This window comes from Silene latifolia, chromosome 1, assembly GCF_048544455.1.
Source record: "Silene latifolia isolate original U9 population chromosome 1, ASM4854445v1, whole genome shotgun sequence".
NCBI classification, from domain to species: domain Eukaryota; kingdom Viridiplantae; phylum Streptophyta; class Magnoliopsida; order Caryophyllales; family Caryophyllaceae; genus Silene; species Silene latifolia.
The window spans coordinates 52853530-52863053 of NC_133526.1; the positions used below are offsets into that span (position 1 = coordinate 52853530).

The 9524-nt window shown below is 38.9% G+C and overlaps 1 long non-coding RNA gene and 1 other non-coding gene across 2 annotated transcripts; one reads left to right on the forward strand and one right to left on the reverse strand.

Moving 5' to 3' along the window:
- Positions 1–1561: 1561 nt before the first annotated feature.
- LOC141589124 (uncharacterized) lies at positions 1562–2585 on the forward strand. Its single transcript, XR_012520125.1, has 3 exons — positions 1562–1636; positions 1944–1993; positions 2107–2585. It is a non-coding gene; the product is annotated as an uncharacterized LOC141589124 (long non-coding RNA).
- A 6400-nt stretch (positions 2586–8985) lies between these two features.
- On the reverse strand, positions 8986–9092 carry LOC141622527 (small nucleolar RNA R71). The gene has a single exon (XR_012533002.1). It is a non-coding gene; the product is annotated as a small nucleolar RNA R71 (small nucleolar RNA).
- Between the last annotated feature and the right edge of the window lie 432 nt (positions 9093–9524).

Here is a 9524-nt window from a genome sequence, read left to right on the forward strand (position 1 = left end):
ACTCGTGGTACTACATCTCAGTTAGAATTGGACTGTTCCTTTGGGTATGATAATATCCTTGTTTTAAGTGTACCTCGGTTCTCTGTTTTGAAATTAAAGCTTCTAATTTGATGTCATCGTACCTCTCTAGATTGCTTTGATGAACCTGATAACCATATCTTCAACATGGGCAAGAGTTGTTGATGTTATGGATGGCGAGGTTTGTTATTGTCTGCCTACCTTCTCAGTGTAACATGTGTGGATTTACTCGTGCACCAGAATCGTCATTTGCGTTGATCGGGTTCAAGATTGTTTGGGTTTATTGGTGCTTTGGTGCTACACTTGGGCGACTTTTCGGGTCATTATTTGCGACGGGGATGTCTTGGATGGGATCATGTACGTTCTAAACCTAATTTGTTAGAAATACATGGTATGATTGTTTCCTATAGCAACCTGACGTTCTCTCTGGCTTTCAAATTTACTCCTAGTATCTGCTTTGCTGATGGAACTTGCTGCACAGTTATCTAAGGGAATCAAACAAGATGACATTCATCTCTCTGAGGAAGATACTCCAAATTGATGTAATGAAATTTTCTTACTTTTATTTGATAATGTTACTTTGAGGTTGCCTAAGTGTGATATTTAGAATAAACTCGTTTGAGTTGTTATGTGAAATTAATTTGCTTTCTTCCGAGCTATGGTTTTTTTAACAGTTGGGAATGCATTTTTGTTTCTTCGTTCGGAGTAACGAAGTTAGCCTGGGTTCTTTGACCCTGACCCCACAAACCTGAAAATGAAAAATAGAATAAATAAAACTGAAAAAAGAAGCCCTGTTCTAGAGAAGAAAAAGATCATAGAAAATGCAACGAAGATTGGATTACTCTTTTCCCGTAGGGCTTATGCAGTGTTTTCTTTGTATGTGGCTGGTTAATCATATATATGTTTCTCATGTATGTTCAAGATATTGCGTTCTAAGACACTTGACTTCAAAGACGTATACAAAGTGCACATGGTTAATAGGTGATGTACAACCCCATTCCTTTTTAACATTAAATAAATTGGTTGTGATTGCCGTTATAACTTTTGACCGTCACAAGTAAGAATTGTTTGAATGTGTATTGATTATAAGATACATACCATTAACTTGCTAGATACACTCTTTTAAGCTATTAGATACATATATTTAGCTGTGTTGGGTAGAGTCTAGACTGCTAGCTCTTGTTGCCCACTTTTCACTTTCCAGCTGAGTTTGTATGTTATGTAGTAATGTTCCAGTGCTTATAGAAGCACATTTGCAAACTTGCTACATTAGTGTATGATGGCCTTATACTCTTTAGAGTTTTGGAAAGTATTTCATATGGATACCATGTTACCATTTTCTACCAAATTTTCTGTCAAATGTTGGAACATTTATGCAGATCAAGAACAACGGATATTGCAGAGGAAGGCATCTTACGATCCATTTATGAAGTACGTGACTCTGTAAAGGTGGGTATTTGTATCTCAGAGATCTGTGGTGCTACTCCTAAATTCGTTGGAGATTGCAAATTTTATATCAACCTGTTTGTTTTGCAGGCATTAGCTTATCTTCTCCTCGCATTTTGGTTTTGGAAATCTCCTATTGCAGCAATTTCCAAAGAAGTTGTTCAACCCTTTGGTAAGGGACATCTACTATTTTGTTGTTCCCAAAAAGATGAATAATCATGGTACTAAATTTCGGTTGGAGGCTTGATTTAATCGGTTAATGTGGCATTATCTCAATCGTTTTGATATAATGCGACTGATGTCGTCTCAAATTGTGGTTGCAGTAACCTTCAAAACCTTAATAACTTGGTCACATGCCGTGTCCTGACCGATATTTAATACAATGAGGTCAATTACCATCATTAGTTGTTTGTGCCCTAGTTTAATCCAAAAATCAATCGAGTGGAACCTCATTTCATCATTTGTATACCTTGGTGCAGGAAATGTTTTATCTTGGAAATCAGGCAGTGGTTCGGCAGACAAAGTGACAGTATGTGCCCCATTCTTGTAAAACCTTTTATCTCTAGTCACGTGATTGGTGAGCTGTGCTTATACGAATATAAACCGAAAACTGAAAATGTGCTCATACCAGTATAATTGCAGGTTGGAATCATACCTTGGCTAATTTTGTGCACTCGAGTGAGCAAGCTCATCTGTCGAAAGGTCATCCCATAAAGACTTTAAGAGACGTGCTTTTTTGTGATGCCACCCTTTACTCGGCAAAGGGTCTTTGATTGAGTCTTTTTTATTCTGGCCTAATCCACCTTTTCACCTTTCACCATTCTGTTAATACAAGCATCTTCTAATTTTCCTGTTGGATTCCCTTATTAATTCACGTGTGTTGATATCATCCCCCTTCCCTTTTGAATTATCCTTCTGACAGGATTTAGAGGTTGGTCATCATGTAATTGAAACTGCAACTAATGATTCTTAGACCTTCAGCTTGTACCAATAGGTCACGATTTAAATTTTAGATTATCATTTTTTGAACAAATATTTGTAATGGTGATGCATTTTAGCTCTGCACTTTTATAACTAGCTATGTCTCTCGTAGACAATGGATAGTACATTCATATCAAAGATCGAACTTTTAAAAAATTCCTGGCACGCGGAAAGAAGACATGTGGGAACGAGGGGAGCGAGAGCAAAGCTAGTTCAAGTGGCGGGATGTCTTCATGGTCCCCAAAAAGGCTTGTTTAATTATGCATTTATAGTTGTAATCCTTTGTTTGGAGAAAAAACAAAGGATGAGAGGGAGGGAGCAAGAATGAAAGTATGAACAACTCTTCTTGTCTATAAAATCCTTTCTATATTGAAAGTGTTTTGATTTGGATACAATTGTCATGTTTGTAAATATAATCGTTCCCCATTTCATTAATTTTTGTTTCCTCCATACCTCACCTCACCCCTATCCCCACTAGTGCCATTATACCACCCGACCGCCACGATCGGCCACAAAAACCTTGACGTTTGGCGGGTAGGCACAACCTCCCTCACCACGCTAAAAACCTTGGAAAATCTTTCCAACATAACATCAACATTAGCAAGACACCCTCTTTATGTTGATGACCACCCTCCCTTTAAACCACAATCTTCCATTAGTTTTTTCTTCTGAAAATGGTTTAGTATATAATTACCTAGCAATACGCCACGTTGACAAATTGTACCTCATATCATTTGTGGGATACATATATTTAGCTTGTTAGATACATTTCTTTAAATTACTAGATACATACCTTTAACTTGCTAAATACTCCTTTAAGTTACTAGATACATACCTTTAGTTTGCTCGATACATTAATTTAAATTACTAGATACATACCTTTAACTTGCTAGATACACTCCTTTAATTTAAATGAGACTATCTAGCTTGCCTAAGATGCGCATCTAGTAAGGTACACGAGTGTATTTAGCAAAGTAAAGAAGCGTATCTAGTTTGATAAAGGAGTGTATCTAGCTTGCCTAAGATGCGTATCTAACAAGGTAAAGAAGTGTATCTAGTAAGGTAAATGAGTGTATCTAGCTTGCCTAAGATGCGTATCTAGCAAGGTACATGAGTGTATTTAGCAAATTAAAGACGCGTATCTAGTTTGATAAAGGAGTGTATCTAGCTTGCCTAAGATGCGTATCTAACAAAGTAAAGAAGTGTATCTAGCTTGGCAAAGTTGTGTATCTAACAAGGTAAAAGAGTGTATCTAGCTTGTCAAAGATGTGTATCTAGCAAAGGTTAAAAAGTGTATCTAGCTTGTCAAATATGTGTATCTAATAAGGTAAATGAGTGTATCTAGTTTCTCAAAGATGTCTATCTAACAAGGTAAAGGAGTGTATCCAACTTGTTAAATATGTGTATCTAACAAGGTAAAAGAGTGTATCTAGCTTGTCAAATGAGTGTATCTAGCAAAGGTTAAAAAGTGTATCTAGCTTAATCACCTATTTATAGAGAATTATTGTGTAAAATTATCCTAGTTTCTTAATTCTCAAGGGCTCTTCGAGATGGCATGATAGAAAGCGGATGAAGATGACAAAACATAACATCAACCTTTTTATATATATTTTTTTAACTATTTTTGAGGCAGTTTAATCACCTATTTATAGAGAATTACAACTGAGATCCAAATTTGTGATTGATTACACAAATCGGTACTATTTTTAAGGCAGTTTGATCACCATAAGAACTACTCAATACACAAGTTGTTACTCCCAAGTTCACAAACTAGTGCTCCAGATACACAAATTAATGTGTCTATCTGAAATGTTAATTTGTGTACCTCGAACCATATTTCGTTTATCCAATGCAACAACCTGACTACTCATAGCCCACCGCCAACCACCACAGTCACCGCCCAATACCACTTACCACCCACATCCCACCAACTACCATCGCCCCATAATTGACCACAACAACTCAGAAACTCCGACAAACATAGAACAACACAATATTGTTCGCACTACACCACTACGCCCCCAGCTGACTAACACATAAACCTTAGACGCCACCCCACTACAACCCAGCCACCTTATAAATACAACATCGTCGCAAAAGGCCCAATAACCTACAACATTATCATCATGTCGTCCTCTCCCCTTAGCCCTGTAGCAGCGGTGAAATGGTGGTCTAACGAGCCCACGACGACCGTCACGGCGAAAATAAGGGATTCCGAAAAAGGAGCGTCGACGAGCACAAGGGTAAAGTACATGGCGAGGAAACTACTCCGCCAGAGGAGTTAAATAAACTGACGAATGTGGTCAGATCTGTTCGTGATTGTCGGAGTAGTCGTCGTCGTCTGGTCGTTGCAGGCGGAATTAGATAACAGTGTGTAGATACCCAGTATCTGCACCTTCTAAAAATCACCCGATGATGATCGGACTATAACGTGTTTTTGATATGCGTACGTGGATTGGCTATACATGAGACGGTTTGATGCACTACTCAGATATGAAAAATGATTTCAAAGGTTTTCTAACTTCATTTGCATTAAAATAACTCTATTTAGAGTTAAAACCGTCTTCGGACCCAAAACCGACTCAGAAACCCGCAACTCGAGTCAACCTGAGTCAACCCGAGTCAAACCAAATCTCAAATGTCAAAAATAATGCCATGAATGTCTTCATCATGTCATTTCCATTTAAATGACCCTAATTAGAGTCAAAACCGACACCGGGCCAAAAACCGACTCGAAATTCAAATCCCGACTCACACGGGTCAAACCCGAGTCAAGCACACAAAACACCTACCTCAAGTAACACCAAAATCATCTTATTAGATGTCCATATTGTTACACGACATCCTATTTGATTACCACAAATCAATAATGGATGGAGAATAGGCCACGTCCAAATTGAAAGGGACAATACACCCCATTGTATCACGGGGTAGCTCGCGCCTCAATGGGGTGCCTGCTTAGCCTCCAAGCAAACACAACCGACCTACCATCCCACATTTCTCTATAAATACCCACCATCAAACACCATAATCTTCACGCGAGAGTCCGCCCCCTCACATCTCCCTTAAACTTCTATACTCAACTTCCTAAGTCACAAAATCGACACGTGTTTACGACCTACCGATCGTAAACACAAGCCTTACACATATTGTTTGGTACCGTCGCCGTGCATTCGACCGACCCATTCGACCAACTCAACATTAATCAACATGTTTTAATTAACATATTTTCAACTCATTTTCAAAACCAAATCCTTTTTTAAGGCACTCTTTTTAAACTTCTTTGATCGCGAGTAGTCACAACGAGAAAACCGTCTCTAAAGTCGTCTATTTCGCAAACATCAATACACGTAAGTTTGAGGGTGTAAATATCTCATTTATTTTATGTCTTTACTGCTTTGATGAGTTTATAAGCACGAACGATGCATAACACGATTCAAATTTAGGTTAGACGAGCCAAAACTGAGTTTTGGCCTGAGGCAGAAGCCCCTTATTGTGCAAGGTGGCTCGCGCCTCAATGGGGTGCCAGTCGTCGACTCAAACGTGTTTGAGTTCGTCTTTCCTTCAACACTTTCTTTTATTTTTACTTCTTTCCTTTTACGGTTTTTACCATTTCGAATGTTTCAAACCATTTTTATGACAAACTTTTTAACCATAAATCATAATCACCCTTGGTTCCTAATACCATGACGGTTTAATCCGTGTCTCGGTGATATTAATTGGTTAATTACATTTTAAAGGAATTTCTATTCTTTTATTTACCATTTTAATTCATTTTTATGATAAACATATTTTGGCCATTACAAAAATCATCCTTGGTTCTTTATACCATGACGGTTTATTTCGTGACCTGATGATATTGTTGGTTAATCACATTTTAATGGGTATTTTAACACCCTTTTCTTTTATTTACCATTTTTCTCATTTGTTTACATTTGTAAATATATTAGTCATAATTCATAATCATCCTTGGTTCTTTATACCATGTCGGTTTAATCCGAGCACGATGAGAAACTTGGCTAACTACAAAGAAATGAACTTAACATATTTAGTTCAAATCAAACATTTTACATTTCTATTTGTAAACTACGCTTTTCAAACATGCAAATCCGACAACGAATATTACTAACATAATAGTAATTATTCCGAGTCATGCAAACAATACTTGCAAATTATTTAATCACAAATACGGTTTTAAACAACCTTTTCAAAAACCAGGAGACGCCCCCTTGGGTCGCCCCTTGGCTCGCGCCCCAAGAGGCCCTCTGCTTTCATATTCCAAAACCTGGGCAGAGCCCCTTACCTCGCCAGTAGGCTTGATGCGTGTCTTTTATATGATGTTTTACATCCTGTTTTACACGCATTTCAGAGCTCATTCATGTAGTTTATGCTACATGTCTCCCTATTTCCGTCTACTTTCGTGTTTTTGTACATTATTGCAGAAATGTGAAGAATTCAGCGGAAATCAAGCTAAATTCGTCCCCGAGTATCCTGCATTGCATTTGACGTGAAGAATTCACTTAAGGAACGAGCTTGGTGCGCAATTCAAGGCCCAAAAGACAAATCCACGAAGGTATAGAAGTTAACTATCAGCTACTTCAGTCGATCGACCAGTACCCTCAGTCGATCGACCAACTTGCGTGTTCCAGAAGCTACTGTACACTGCTACTCTGGTCGATCGACCGCCATGCTTAGTCGATTGACCAAGCCGCTACTCAGACGAAAATTTAAAGATCGAGATTTATCAAGCCCATAAGTTATTAGGTTTAGGATTTATGTTACGTATACTTTCTATATAACGTAACCTAGTTTACAGATACTATCATCTAGCCTTTATTCAGAAAATTATTCAAGTTTTACATTCAGTTCTTTATCAAATAATTAGGGTTCGGGATATTGCTTTCGTTCGTTCTTTTAATCTTTCCGTTACCATTCATCTTCGCGGTATTTTCCTCTGCTTATTTTCAGTTTCATTACTTTATCGCTCATAGTATAGAATTGTTAGTTAGTTTCCCGAAGCCATATTTATCGCTTTATGCTAGCCTTTTGTTTCATTAATTTAAGCATGAATTCAGTAGTTAATTTCATTAATTTTATTGTCGTTATCGTTCTTAGTATGAGTAGCTAATTTATTCGTGCTAGGATGTAGGGGATCTATAGATTAGGCGGCATTAGTATTAATTTGGCCTGAAATCGCGTGTCAGTCGATCGACTGCCATACCTGGTCGATCGACTGACCACGTGAGGTTTACCTTCGTTTTAGTTGATTTAAATGTTGTACTTGACGAATCGAATGCATGCGACTAGTTGAATGCTTAATATATGACTGACTCGTTAGATCGAGAGATAGGGACAGTTGTTAGATCACCAATTAAAATGACTAAACTATGCTGAGATCGAAAGATAGGTAAAGTTTAGGTTGTTAGTCACTTTTCAGGACGAAAGTCAGTATTAGTGATATTAGGGACTTATAGCGAGATCGAAAGATGCTATCTGTTAAGAGTGGACCGAGAGGACCTCTTGTTTTCCCGCCTCACGTGTTTGATTTAGACCAATTTAGTATGCTGCCGCCGAAACTATAGTGAACCGACCATCCTAGTACCCCCTTTTTATATTTGATTTCATATATTTCATTAGTTTACATTTCTTTTACTGCTATTAGCTTTAGACCAAATCCAATCAAACCCCCACCTTATTGTTACCTTAGACCGAAATTAAACAACTAGAAATTACGTCTGCCTCTCTGTGGTTCGACCCGACTGCCGCTAGCTATAGTTGTAGTTGGAGATTATAAATTTATTTTTGACACCTCACGACGGGTATCAAATTTTGGCGCCGTTGCCGGGGAGGCAATTGTTCTAATTTTTAGTTGTTTTATTTTAGTCTGTTTCTTAGTTTAAGGGACATCTGTTCCTTAAACTCTTCTTACACTTTTCTTGTAGTTTCATCTTATGCGCATGTCACAGGGTGATGAACTACTACCATTCAATCCTGAGCTTGAGAGAACCTTGCGAGCAAAGAGGAGATTGTTCCAAGATCAACAGTCAGAGGAAGAGCCTGGTTCCCATTCTAGCTTTTACGAGAACGAGCTGTTCGAGGAAGATCCACCTTGTTCTCCAGTTTCTACTTCATCAGTTGAGACTGTCACATCTCCAGACATGGCCGAAGAAGAAACTATTGCCAGTCACTCTGAGCCGACAGCCGCGAATCTCTATAAGGGATTTGCTTTACCAGGGGCGGATAAGAAGTTTGAGCTGAAACCGTCCTATATCAACTTGGTTGAAAGAAACCAATTCGGGGGAGCTGCAAATGAGGATGCAGCTAAGCACATGGAGACCTTTATCTATTATTGCTGTTCCATACCCCCACCAACTGGCGTGACCCCGGATCAGATAAAAGAAACTATGTTTATTTTCTCACTCCGCGATGCTGCAAGGGAGTGGTATAGGGATCTGGACCGGGCTGCTCATGGGATAACTGACTGGAATTCTTTAGCCCTGGCATTCTACAAAAAAATACTTCTCTGCCTCGAAGACGAATGCCATTAGAGCTCAGATCACGAGCTTTAAACAGGGACGTGATGAGAACTTTCACGAAGCATGGGTCCGTTTCAAGAAGCTGGTGCGAACCATTCCGCACCATGGGTTCGAAAAATGGAGTCTTTGCAATCAGTTCTATAACGGGCTGTATGACGATCAGAGGGCTATTTTGGATGCTGCAGCCAATGGCCGATTTGCTGAGAACATGGGAGAGACTAAGGGGTGGAAGATCATTGATGATTTGGAAACTCATAAGGTTGAATATGGGAATTCGAGAGGCAATCAGAGGAGGGCTGCTGAATCTTCTTCTGTAGCTGCACTAGAAGCTCTCACTGCAAGGTTTGACAAATATGAGTTGGGAGGAGCTTCAAAAGGAGGGATGTACCATGTTAATGCTGTTTCAGACGGTCCTTTTGTCTGTAGAAGATGTGGAGCTGAGGGACATGTTTCAGAAAATTGTCCTAGTCCCTTCGAGTCTTGTGCTGCCTTTCAACATTATAGGCAGACAAACACATACTATGAGCCGAATGTCCATCCCAA